This window comes from Thalassophryne amazonica, chromosome 3, assembly GCF_902500255.1.
Source record: "Thalassophryne amazonica chromosome 3, fThaAma1.1, whole genome shotgun sequence".
Lineage (NCBI taxonomy): Eukaryota > Metazoa > Chordata > Actinopteri > Batrachoidiformes > Batrachoididae > Thalassophryne > Thalassophryne amazonica.
Genome location: NC_047105.1, coordinates 31676804 through 31686737, shown reverse-complemented (window position 1 = coordinate 31686737; position 9934 = coordinate 31676804).

Here is a 9934-nt window from a genome sequence, read left to right as displayed (position 1 = left end):
ATGTTCCTCATATATTGTGTAACAGCTAGCAAGTAATAAATACTTACAAAACTGAAGACACTTTTTGTAACCTGATAACACCTCTGGAGTGATTTACAAGACGTCTTGCGGACCTCAACGTGCATGTGCATCACATAGGGTTCCGCCCTTTCCAAAAGCTTGTGTATGCACACATGCACATCCTCCTGCAGCCGTCAAATGGCACATGATCATATCTGTTTATAGTCGCCTTAAAAATCACTGTGCCCCCCCCCCCCCCAAGAAAGGTCTTTCTCACACAATCGTCATTTTGCTTTTAAAAAAAAAAAAGGGACAGCTATCAAACCCGTCACCCAGGGCACACCTTCAAATTCAACGGAATGGGAAAATGTGTCTGAAGATGGATATAAACAAAACCTGAAATGTTTGCTTTGACCCTAAATGTCTGGTTTATTAATGTGGTGAAGTGCAACAGATTAGTGAGGAAGAGAGGACATCGGTGAAACTCGAGTAGGCGTGACTGACTGACCGCCCACTGTGTTCAGCGTGGCACTGCATCAGGCTCGAAGCCCATCAGGTGTTGGGGTCTACGACAGCTCTGAGTGTGTGAATTAAGGCCCACTGACATGAGCATGTCTTTGATTCATGCATTAGCACGCCCGTCGTCCTGATGATCCCACCCACTGTGATCCCAGCTGGATACCGTTCTTTGTTCTACCGGCTGCCATGCACTCTGCGCTGGACACTGTGTATATAAAATAATTTTGTGTTGGATTAATCATTTTCTCTGCAAATTGGCCATTGAAAATAGCCCTAATCGCTTTCTGAATCACAGGACCGCTCCTGCTTCAGCTGTTCGCACACACACCTAATGAGCTGCAGAAAGCAGTTTGAGCCGTCGAAAAAGTCATGTTTACATTGTCATGGCTTGCTAAAACAGTTGTGTGTTCTTTCCTTCTTGTGTGCAGCTATTAAAGTATGTTTATAACAGATTTAACTTCTTGTTATAATCCTTCAGACGAGCTGCGCTGTGATGTGATACGCTGACGTCACCACTCACCATGTTCACTTCTTTACTCCACTTGACGAGCTGCACGTCGTGTTGGCGATTAGATTGCGCCACGTAGCACGACATTTATGGGTGAAAGATTTTTTGAGCATTTCAAAATTCTCTGTGAGCTACTGCACGCACCGGCGCCCCTCTCCTGTCTGCACCAGTTAAAGATGAGTTTACCCTCCAGCACGACAGTTCGTGCTAGTGTGTGAGTCACAGGCATGTTCTTGTCAGTGCACCTAATGGGCCTTTCACATTGAAAGTGTCAGAAGCTTCAGGCAATGCCTACCGATGCTTTAACGCGTCTGACGTTTCTGACGCTTTCAGTGTGAAAGGCCCATTAGACTTCAGCATGACCTCCTCACCTCCTCTGGAGATGTACTGAGACTGTAGTGCCCTCTGTCTGTCGGTAGATGTATAATAGTCTAATTTAGTTTGTAGTTTTAATTTCTTCTGGGATATTCTTCAGCTACAGGCTGAAACATTAAACATCATTCGTTCGTTCATTCATTCATTCATGTCATTGCTGTCTGTTGTTTCTCAGATGCAATCAGCCTCTTCATACAGATAGAAATGCTCTTATTGGATAAATCTGCAGACCTGCAAATCACAAGATACGCTTTTCTTTTTTTTCATTATTACAAACATCATTTGCTCAGCTTTGGATGAAATTCGGCAGCTACATGTCATAAGAAGAAAAACGTCATCACAAATCTCCAGAGGAGATTCAGAAAGTAAAAGTCCAGCCACATATTTGTTCCATCTTCCCAGTAAACCAGCTGATTGTAATTAGTTCAGCTCTTCAGGCAGGTGGATGAGCTAATTATTGAGATCACCTGTTTTAGGTGCACAGGTAGAAGCAACTCATGGGAGGGTTTTGACTTTCTGAAGGCCGATTTGACACCTCTGCAAATCTCAGTATTCACCAATTCCTCCACGATTATAAGATCGTATCTCAGCGTTCCAGCTGTGAGTGTCACATGATCAGCAGCCACGGGGAGGGGGAGGCTGGTTTGGACTGTAATCTGCAGGAAGGTGGTGGCGAGTTTGGAGCTGTTAGCTTAAACGTTCACGTAAACACAGGTGGCGGAACAATGTTATGTCTGTGTGTACCCGGCGGCAGTGACATCAGAATTTACAACCACAGACAGAAGCTGCACTGTGCCAAAGAAACCTACAGCCCCACCTGGGTGTCTTGGTGGCTTCCCTGACTCGTCCTCAAATCTTGTTGTAATGCAAATTACAATGACAATAAAGGCAATTCTGATTCTGTACAGTTACTGCAGACAGTGTCCCAGCTGCAGCTAGCTAATGTGATAACATTGCCATACAATGTTGCTGTTTCAAGTTGTGATTCAGCAACAGTGCAAATGTGCAGGTCAAAGGTCAGCACGTTTAAACTCTAAACTGATTTGTGCTTGTAGCTGTTTGCAGCATTATGCTCTCGCAGCGCTGTGATGGGCCGGGAAGCAGAACTGGATGAACCTGTTCTTTAACCGTGTGCGCTGGGACCACTGCTGAGAAACCAATTTCATAATCATGAGGTAGAAAAAAATCTGCTGTAGTTAATGTTGCCTCAGCAGATTGCTGCCTTTTCTCACAAGCAGCAACGTAACAGCAAGTCCAGCAGCTCAGCTCAGAGCCCAGAGGTCCCGCCTTCACAGCCAAACACGCTTTCTCACCACTGGAGCGCCAACTCTGCTGTGCTTATCTCATCGTGTCTTTGTAATGTCATAGAGTACGGACGGATGACAAAGAGATCAAAGAAATCCAGTCATAAAATGCCAGATGACACCGAGGGTCTGCCCCCCCCCCCCCCGCCAGCTGTGCACGTGTGTTAGTGCACGCTGATGTTGGTGTTTTATCGGACTTGGTGTCGACTTTCGGACCATCACGGGTTTGTTTTTCTGTACATATTTGTGCAGCTGTGTGGCGCCCGCACACTCAGACGTCAGTGTCCATCAGTGACACGGACAGCTCCGTTAATCCAGAGACATGACTTTGGTCCAATCCAACCAGGATTTGGACATTATAGATGTTTATACAAAGAAACAAACCTCAGCGCCGGAAATGTCTGTGTTCTAGAATTGTTCTTTAACTGTTGTGTATCCATCAGCAACATCTTCACGTTACCTACTAGTGGTGTCCTTCAGTCTGTTTTTCACGTCCAGATCTTTGAACCGTTATGTGGATGTGACCAAGACCATCCAAGACAAACTGAAGTTTATGTTCAGTTCACCAGAGACCAAACGTCTGCTTCAGGGTCAACCAGACCACTTAAAACGGATGTCTGTTTGGTCTCAGACCAAACTCATGAATATAGAAGACATTAGGGACCAGCCAAAACCGACCCAAAGACCTATGTGATGATGATTGTAGGATGATGATGATTTTGGACCGTTCTTGTAATAGTTATAGATTTTTTTAAAATTATTATGCCTGATCCTGTTGTTGTTCTTCCATCCATTTTTATTATAATTTTTACTGAAATATCAATTTGTTATCTAGTAGTCTTGTCATGGGTCCCAGAATTAAGTGGAAGATTCATGGACACCTCTTATTTTGGTATTTGGTATTTTGGCACTGTAGGGTGGTCACTTGTTCCTCAAAACAACTCATTAAATTGACACCAATCTATTTTTTTGTTTCTGAATTTTCTTGGTGTTTATCTAAAGTGGTGAGATCACTTGTGACCCAACCGGTGTTCTTCTCTGGACCTGCTCGACCAGCCAACTGCCAGTCTGAAAGTCACCAAGACCACTCAAAAAGAACTTTAGTCCTGGGGTGGTCTTAATTTGGTGAAGGCTTCGGGTGATCTGTGAAAACCCTCATTACCCATCCAGGTTAAAATTCACATTAAATTGTCTGAAGCGTACCGCCATTATCGTCATCATGTGCCAGTGCTGAGATCTTTGGGATTCAACACCAACAGTATCGTAACAGTGGTCAAATATTATGGTATCGAGTCTGACTGAGCTCAGGGTGAACGTTCACTCCATCAGCTGTCTCACTGTGGCATGTTCATTGGTACTATCTTCAACGGGACGGTATTCCCAGGAAACAGTCTCTCTGTGAAGATCTGTGTGAGTGGGCCTCATGTATCAACGTTGTGTACGGCGATATTTGAGCGTATATGGGGTGTACGCCAAAACGGCTACGCTACTTGACATTTATCAATGTGGTCGTTGGTGTACGCTGCACTGAAAATATACACCAGGTCGAGAGGTGGCGTAAATTATACACCAAAATGAACCAGCGCTGGAATCCACATAAAAATGAAGATGATCAACATGATAAACAGTGCCATTATACAAATCAATGCATATGTTACATAAATAACACTTTCCTAATTATACTACATAATAATCAATACAAATCCCGCCTTTGCGGGATTGTTATGGAGCACGATCCGTGGCCACAGTGCTGACTGCAAAGACAGCGCTGCTCGCCTTTTTCTCCAGACTTCGAGCCTGGAGCCAGAGCAGCGCTGAGCTTAACTTCATGTGGTGTGATTGTTTTAGACAATGAAACTGATAACAACAACTGTAGTTTCGTCATTCCCTTAATTCGCCCGTGCTGCAACCAGGTTTTGTCATCTCCATTCGGTTGTCACAATAAAATAAATACAGAAATACATTTAAAAAATAAAGAAATCTGACAGATTAGGCGTGTCTTATTAATTGAGCGAGCAAATATCCACGTCAAGAATTATTGACGTGAAAAGAGAATACAGTGGTCCCTCGCTATAACGCCGTTCACCTGTCGTGGCCTCGGAGTCTCGCGGAGTATTTAGTCCAATTTTGCATGCCTTTTTTACAGTGTTCTGTGTTCTGCATATCTGTTTATAAGAATCTTGTTGCCCAGAAGAGAAAAGAGCGCCAACAACTACTCATAACTGTGTTTGTCACACGGAAACAAACACCTGCAGCCAGGTGTGAGTGGAAAAAGGTGCAGCGTCAGGACGCAGAGGCCCGATCTGTGAAATACTGGTGAGTCACTATTAATAATTTCTTATGTGTCCGACATCGTTCGTTGATCGTTAAAATTAATTCATTAGTTCTAAATGCCATCATAATTATTTATAGGAAAACGTTCTATTTTTATTTCTCAAACAAATGTTTGAGCCTGAAAACAGTTTGGTATTATTTTCCTACTAAGGTTTGAACTTTGAGTGTTTACACACGAGAGAAAAGTGAGAAAATGTTCATGCCTGATTGAGAAAGTGTATAAAGTGTGTAGTGAGGGGTTTTACAGCTTTGAAACGTCTATAATAATTGTAAAAAATAACACTGACTACGTCGCGGTTTCGCGTATTACGGGCTATTTTTTAGAACTTCTTCTTCTTCTTCTTCTTCTTGTGTGTGCGTTCCCAGGTCTGCTGGGGGCTCCCCTACCGTTCTGAGGGAGGAGCAGCACATTTGTCGATCCGTGTAAGAGCTTTTGCAGTTTCTCTTAATGTGGTTGTATCTTCTTCAAAGATATCCTCCGTTGTTACTTTCGGGCATTCTTGCCTATTGACTTGCTGGCATTCCTCTAGTATATGTTTTTGTTTCCTCCTCAGCATTGCAGAACCTACAGGATACATTGGCATATTTATTCCTATAGTTGCATTTTACTGCCAGCATTCTTGTTCTTGCCATCATGATGCTATGTGCTTCCATCCTGTTTAGTTTGTCCAGGTAGGGTTTCCTTTTTCCTACTTCCAACGTTTTTACGTTTTCAATGTAATGTTTTACCTTTGATTTGATCTCTCCTTGTTCTTTGATATCCTTCTTTAGCTGTTCGCCTATTTTCCTTTTTATATCTCCTTTGCTTGTTTGATCCGTTATCTGCAGTTTTTCCTTAATCCTGTTGACTTCCCTTTTCCATGGTTTACTATTGTTGTTGATTATTCTTTTCATTAGGTCTGATCCTACTGTATTTATCCTTTTTTGGAAGTTGATCTTGTTTTTTTGTATTATATGGTCTATATCCCAGAGCCCTGTTCCTGCATACATGATTTCTCTCGGTGTTGTTGTTGGTAGTATTAGGAGCCTTTTTAATATATTGTCCAAGATTTGGTTCCTCATTTTCCCCTCCTTTTTTGTTGTTACCACTGACTCTCCTGCGTACACAATTATTGGGATTATGCATGATTCCACTAGTTGCCAGATAACTTTCATTTCTGTTCCTCTTAGATCCGGGCTTCCTGCTATTTGTAGGATGGTTTGTAAGGCTCCTTCTGCTTTCTTTTTTGCTTCTTCTATTTGGTCGGCTTGGTTGTTGTTATTGTTGATTATTTTCCCTAGGTATTTGTAATTTACACATTTTTCCATTTTTTTTGGGTCCTGTGTAGAAATTTGTATCATCTTTTGGTTTCCCTATCGTCATAACTTTACTTTTTTCTTCCCCAAATTCTATGTGGTACCTATTTGCCAGATCATTTGTTATATTTAGCATTATTTGCATTTCCTTGGCCGTCTCTGCTATGAGAGCTATGTCGTCCATCCATAGTAGGCATCCTATTTTTTTCCCTGTACCTGTCTCTATTCCAAGGTTGCTATTCAGGATCTCTTTGCCTATTTTGTCTATTAGTAGTGCGTACATTATGACTGACAGGACTCCTCCTTGTCTAATGCTGTGTCTTTGATCTGTATTTGTCTTGTAAGTCCATATCTGGTCATTATTGAGGCTTTCAGGTTTTCGTTGAGCTCCTTTATTTTTAGCCATATTTTATCTCTTAGTCCATTTTTGTAGAGCGTGTACATCAGAGCATCTGCCCAGGCTTTATCATATGCTTTGGTCACATCCAGGAACGTTATATATTTTTGTTGTCAATCAGGTGGTTTAATAGTAAGATATGGTCTGCAGTTCCTATGTTTTCCTTACCACCTCCCTGTAGTTCACTAATTTGTATCAGGGGTTTTGTTGTGTGGGCCGCCAGAAGAGGAGGTACTGCTGGCCCACCACCAGAGGGCGCCCTGCCTGAAGTGCGGGCTTCAGGCACGAGAGGGCGCTGCTGCCTCACAGGAACAGCCGAGGTGACAGCTGTCACTCATCAACTATGACAGCTGTCACCGATCATCTGCACTTCACCCCAGATAAAAGCAGGATGACACCTCCACCACGTCGCCGAGATATCGTTCTTCTAAGGAGGTAATATTCTCAGCCATAAACTAAACTGTATCTTAGTCTGACCTCTTTTTGCAGCCGCTTTCCTGTGGAGCCTTGTCCGCTGATTGGTGGTTTGTGAGAGTGCCGACGTCTTCGCCTCTCATTCTTTCCAGATAAGTGCTGAAACAGGAGCTGCACGAGTGTGTGATTTGAGGTGGAGGTGGAATTCCCACCGTTGTTGTTACTGGGTGTACACACACCCACACTTGACTGTCGTTGCTCTTCGCCAGCAGTACCAGATCCGACACGCGGAGACGGTGGCCACCTGGGGATTTGGGACCTGGCGGCTCCAGTATCCTTCGGGTTCGGTGGCGGAGGAAATCGTGTGGTTCCGGTTCTTCTTTAGACGGACGTCTCCTATCGCTGAGCCTGCCCACACGACACCTTTATCCATTGACTTTGTATCATTCTATAATCTGCTGTGTATGGTTGTGGCATTCACAACAGTAAAGTGTTCAAATTTGACTCCTTCTATTGTCCATTCATTTGCGCCCCCTGTTGTGGGTCCGTGTCACTACACTTTCACAACAGGATATCTCGGCCAGCGTCATGGACTCCGAGGGGCGTCACCCAGCGATTGAACGGCCAATGGGAGAGCAGTGTGCACAGGCGTCTGCAGGAGACGTGATTGGTGAGTTGCAGCACATCCTCACCGCCTTTACGGCTCGGTTGGATCAGATGACCGAGCAAAACATCCTCCTGAACCGCAGGGTGGAGGCTTTCTCCGCACAGGTGGCAGCGAGCGCTCAGGGCGCTGCTGCGGCTCCTCCTCCTGCCGACCCTGTGCAAGATATGAATGTTCCAGTGGTCGTTCAACAACCCCTCCCACCATCCCCTGAAGCATACATAAGCCCCCCAGAGCCGTACAGAGGTTGTGTGGAGATGTGCGCTGACTTTCTGATGCAGTGTTCGCTTGTCTTTGCACAACGTCCCGTCATGTATGCGTCTGACGCCAGCAAGGTGGCTTATGTTATTAACTTGCTTCGTGGTGAGCCACGCGCTTGGGCTACAGCGCTTTGGGAGCAAAACTCACAGCTCCTTACCTCTTATACTGGGTTTGTGAGGGAGTTCAGAACAGTGTTTGATCACCCTAACAGAGGAGACACCGCTTCAACAGTGCTGCTGTCAATGCGACGGGGCGCCGGCGCGCAGCCGAATATGCAGTCGACTTCCACATCGCAGCTGCGAGGTCCGGCTGGAATAACGTTGCGCTCCGCGCCGCCTTCATAAACGGACTGTCGTCGGTCCTGAAGGAGCACCTGGTAGCTAAGGAAGAACCGCGGGATTTAGATGGGCTTATTGATCTCGTTATATGGTTAGACAATCGGTTGGAGGAACGCCGTCGGGAGCGAGGTGAAGGACGTGGCCGGGCACGCGCCGTCCCTCTCCCTTCCAAGTTCAAAAAGGTTCCGCCCTCCCCACGCTCCACAGCCGCAGCGCTCCGTGGGGCAACAGCTCCCCCTGCTGACGTTGCTAGGGAAACGCACAGGGCCAAAATGAGAACAGCTGACAGAATGAGGAGGCTGGTCCGCGGGGAGTGTTTTCTCTGCAGCTCAAAAGAGCACATACAGAAAAACTGCCCCAAACGGCCAAAACGACAACACCCGCCCTTACAGACTGGGCTAAGGGGGGGTCATAACATTCACGTGGGACACACACATATTGCCACACGACTCCCAGTTACAATCCTGAGTGGGGATTTAACCCTTCAAGCCCCAGCACTGGTGGACATGGGGTCCGAAGGGAATCTGCTAGACAGCAGATGGGCAAGGGAGGTAAGGCTCCCTCTGGTGGCGCTTCCTTCGCCATTGCAGGTGCGGGCACTAGATGGCACCCTTCTCCCTTTAATCATGCACAAGACACAACCTGTAACTCTGGTGGTGTCTGGGAATCATCGGGAGGAGATCGAGTTTTTTGTGACTCCTTCTACCTCCCGCGTGATTTGGGCTTCCCGTGGATGTTGAAACACAATCCCCGGATTGATTGGCCGTCTGGGGTGGTGGTTCAGTGGAGCGAAACCTGCCATCGGGCGTGTTTAGGATCCTCGGTTCCTCCCGGTTTACATGCTAAGGAGGAGGTCAAAGTCCCTCCCAATCTGACGGCGGTGCCGGTTGAGTACCACGATCTTGCTGATGTCTTCAGCAAGGATCTGGCACTCGCCCTTCCCCTGCACCGTCCGTACGATTGTGCCATTGATCTGATTCCAGGCGTTGAGTTCCCGTCCAGCAGGCTGTACAACCTCTCACGACCTGAGCGCGAATCAATGGAGACCTACATCCAGGACTCATTAGCTGCTGGGCTGATCCGGAATTCCACCTCCCCGATGGGTGCAGGTTTCTTTTTTGTGGGCAAGAAAGATGGCGGACTCCGTCCATGCATTGATTACAGGGGGCTGAATGAAATCACGGTTCGCAACCGATACCCGTTGCCGTTGTTAGATTCCATGTTCACCCCCCTGCATGGAGCCAAAATCTTTACTAAGCTGGATCTTAGGAATGCGTATCACCTGGTTCGGATCCGGAAGGGAGACGAATGGAAGACGGCATTTAACACCCCGTTAGGTCACTGTGAGTACCTGGTCATGCCATTTGGCCTCACCAACGCCCCCGCGACGTTCCAAGCCTTGGTTAACAACGTCTTGCGGGACTTCCTGCACCGATTCGTCTTCGTATATCTGGACGATAATACTCATCTTTTCTCCGGATCCTGAGACCCATGTCCGGCATGTACGTCAGGTCCTGCAGCGGT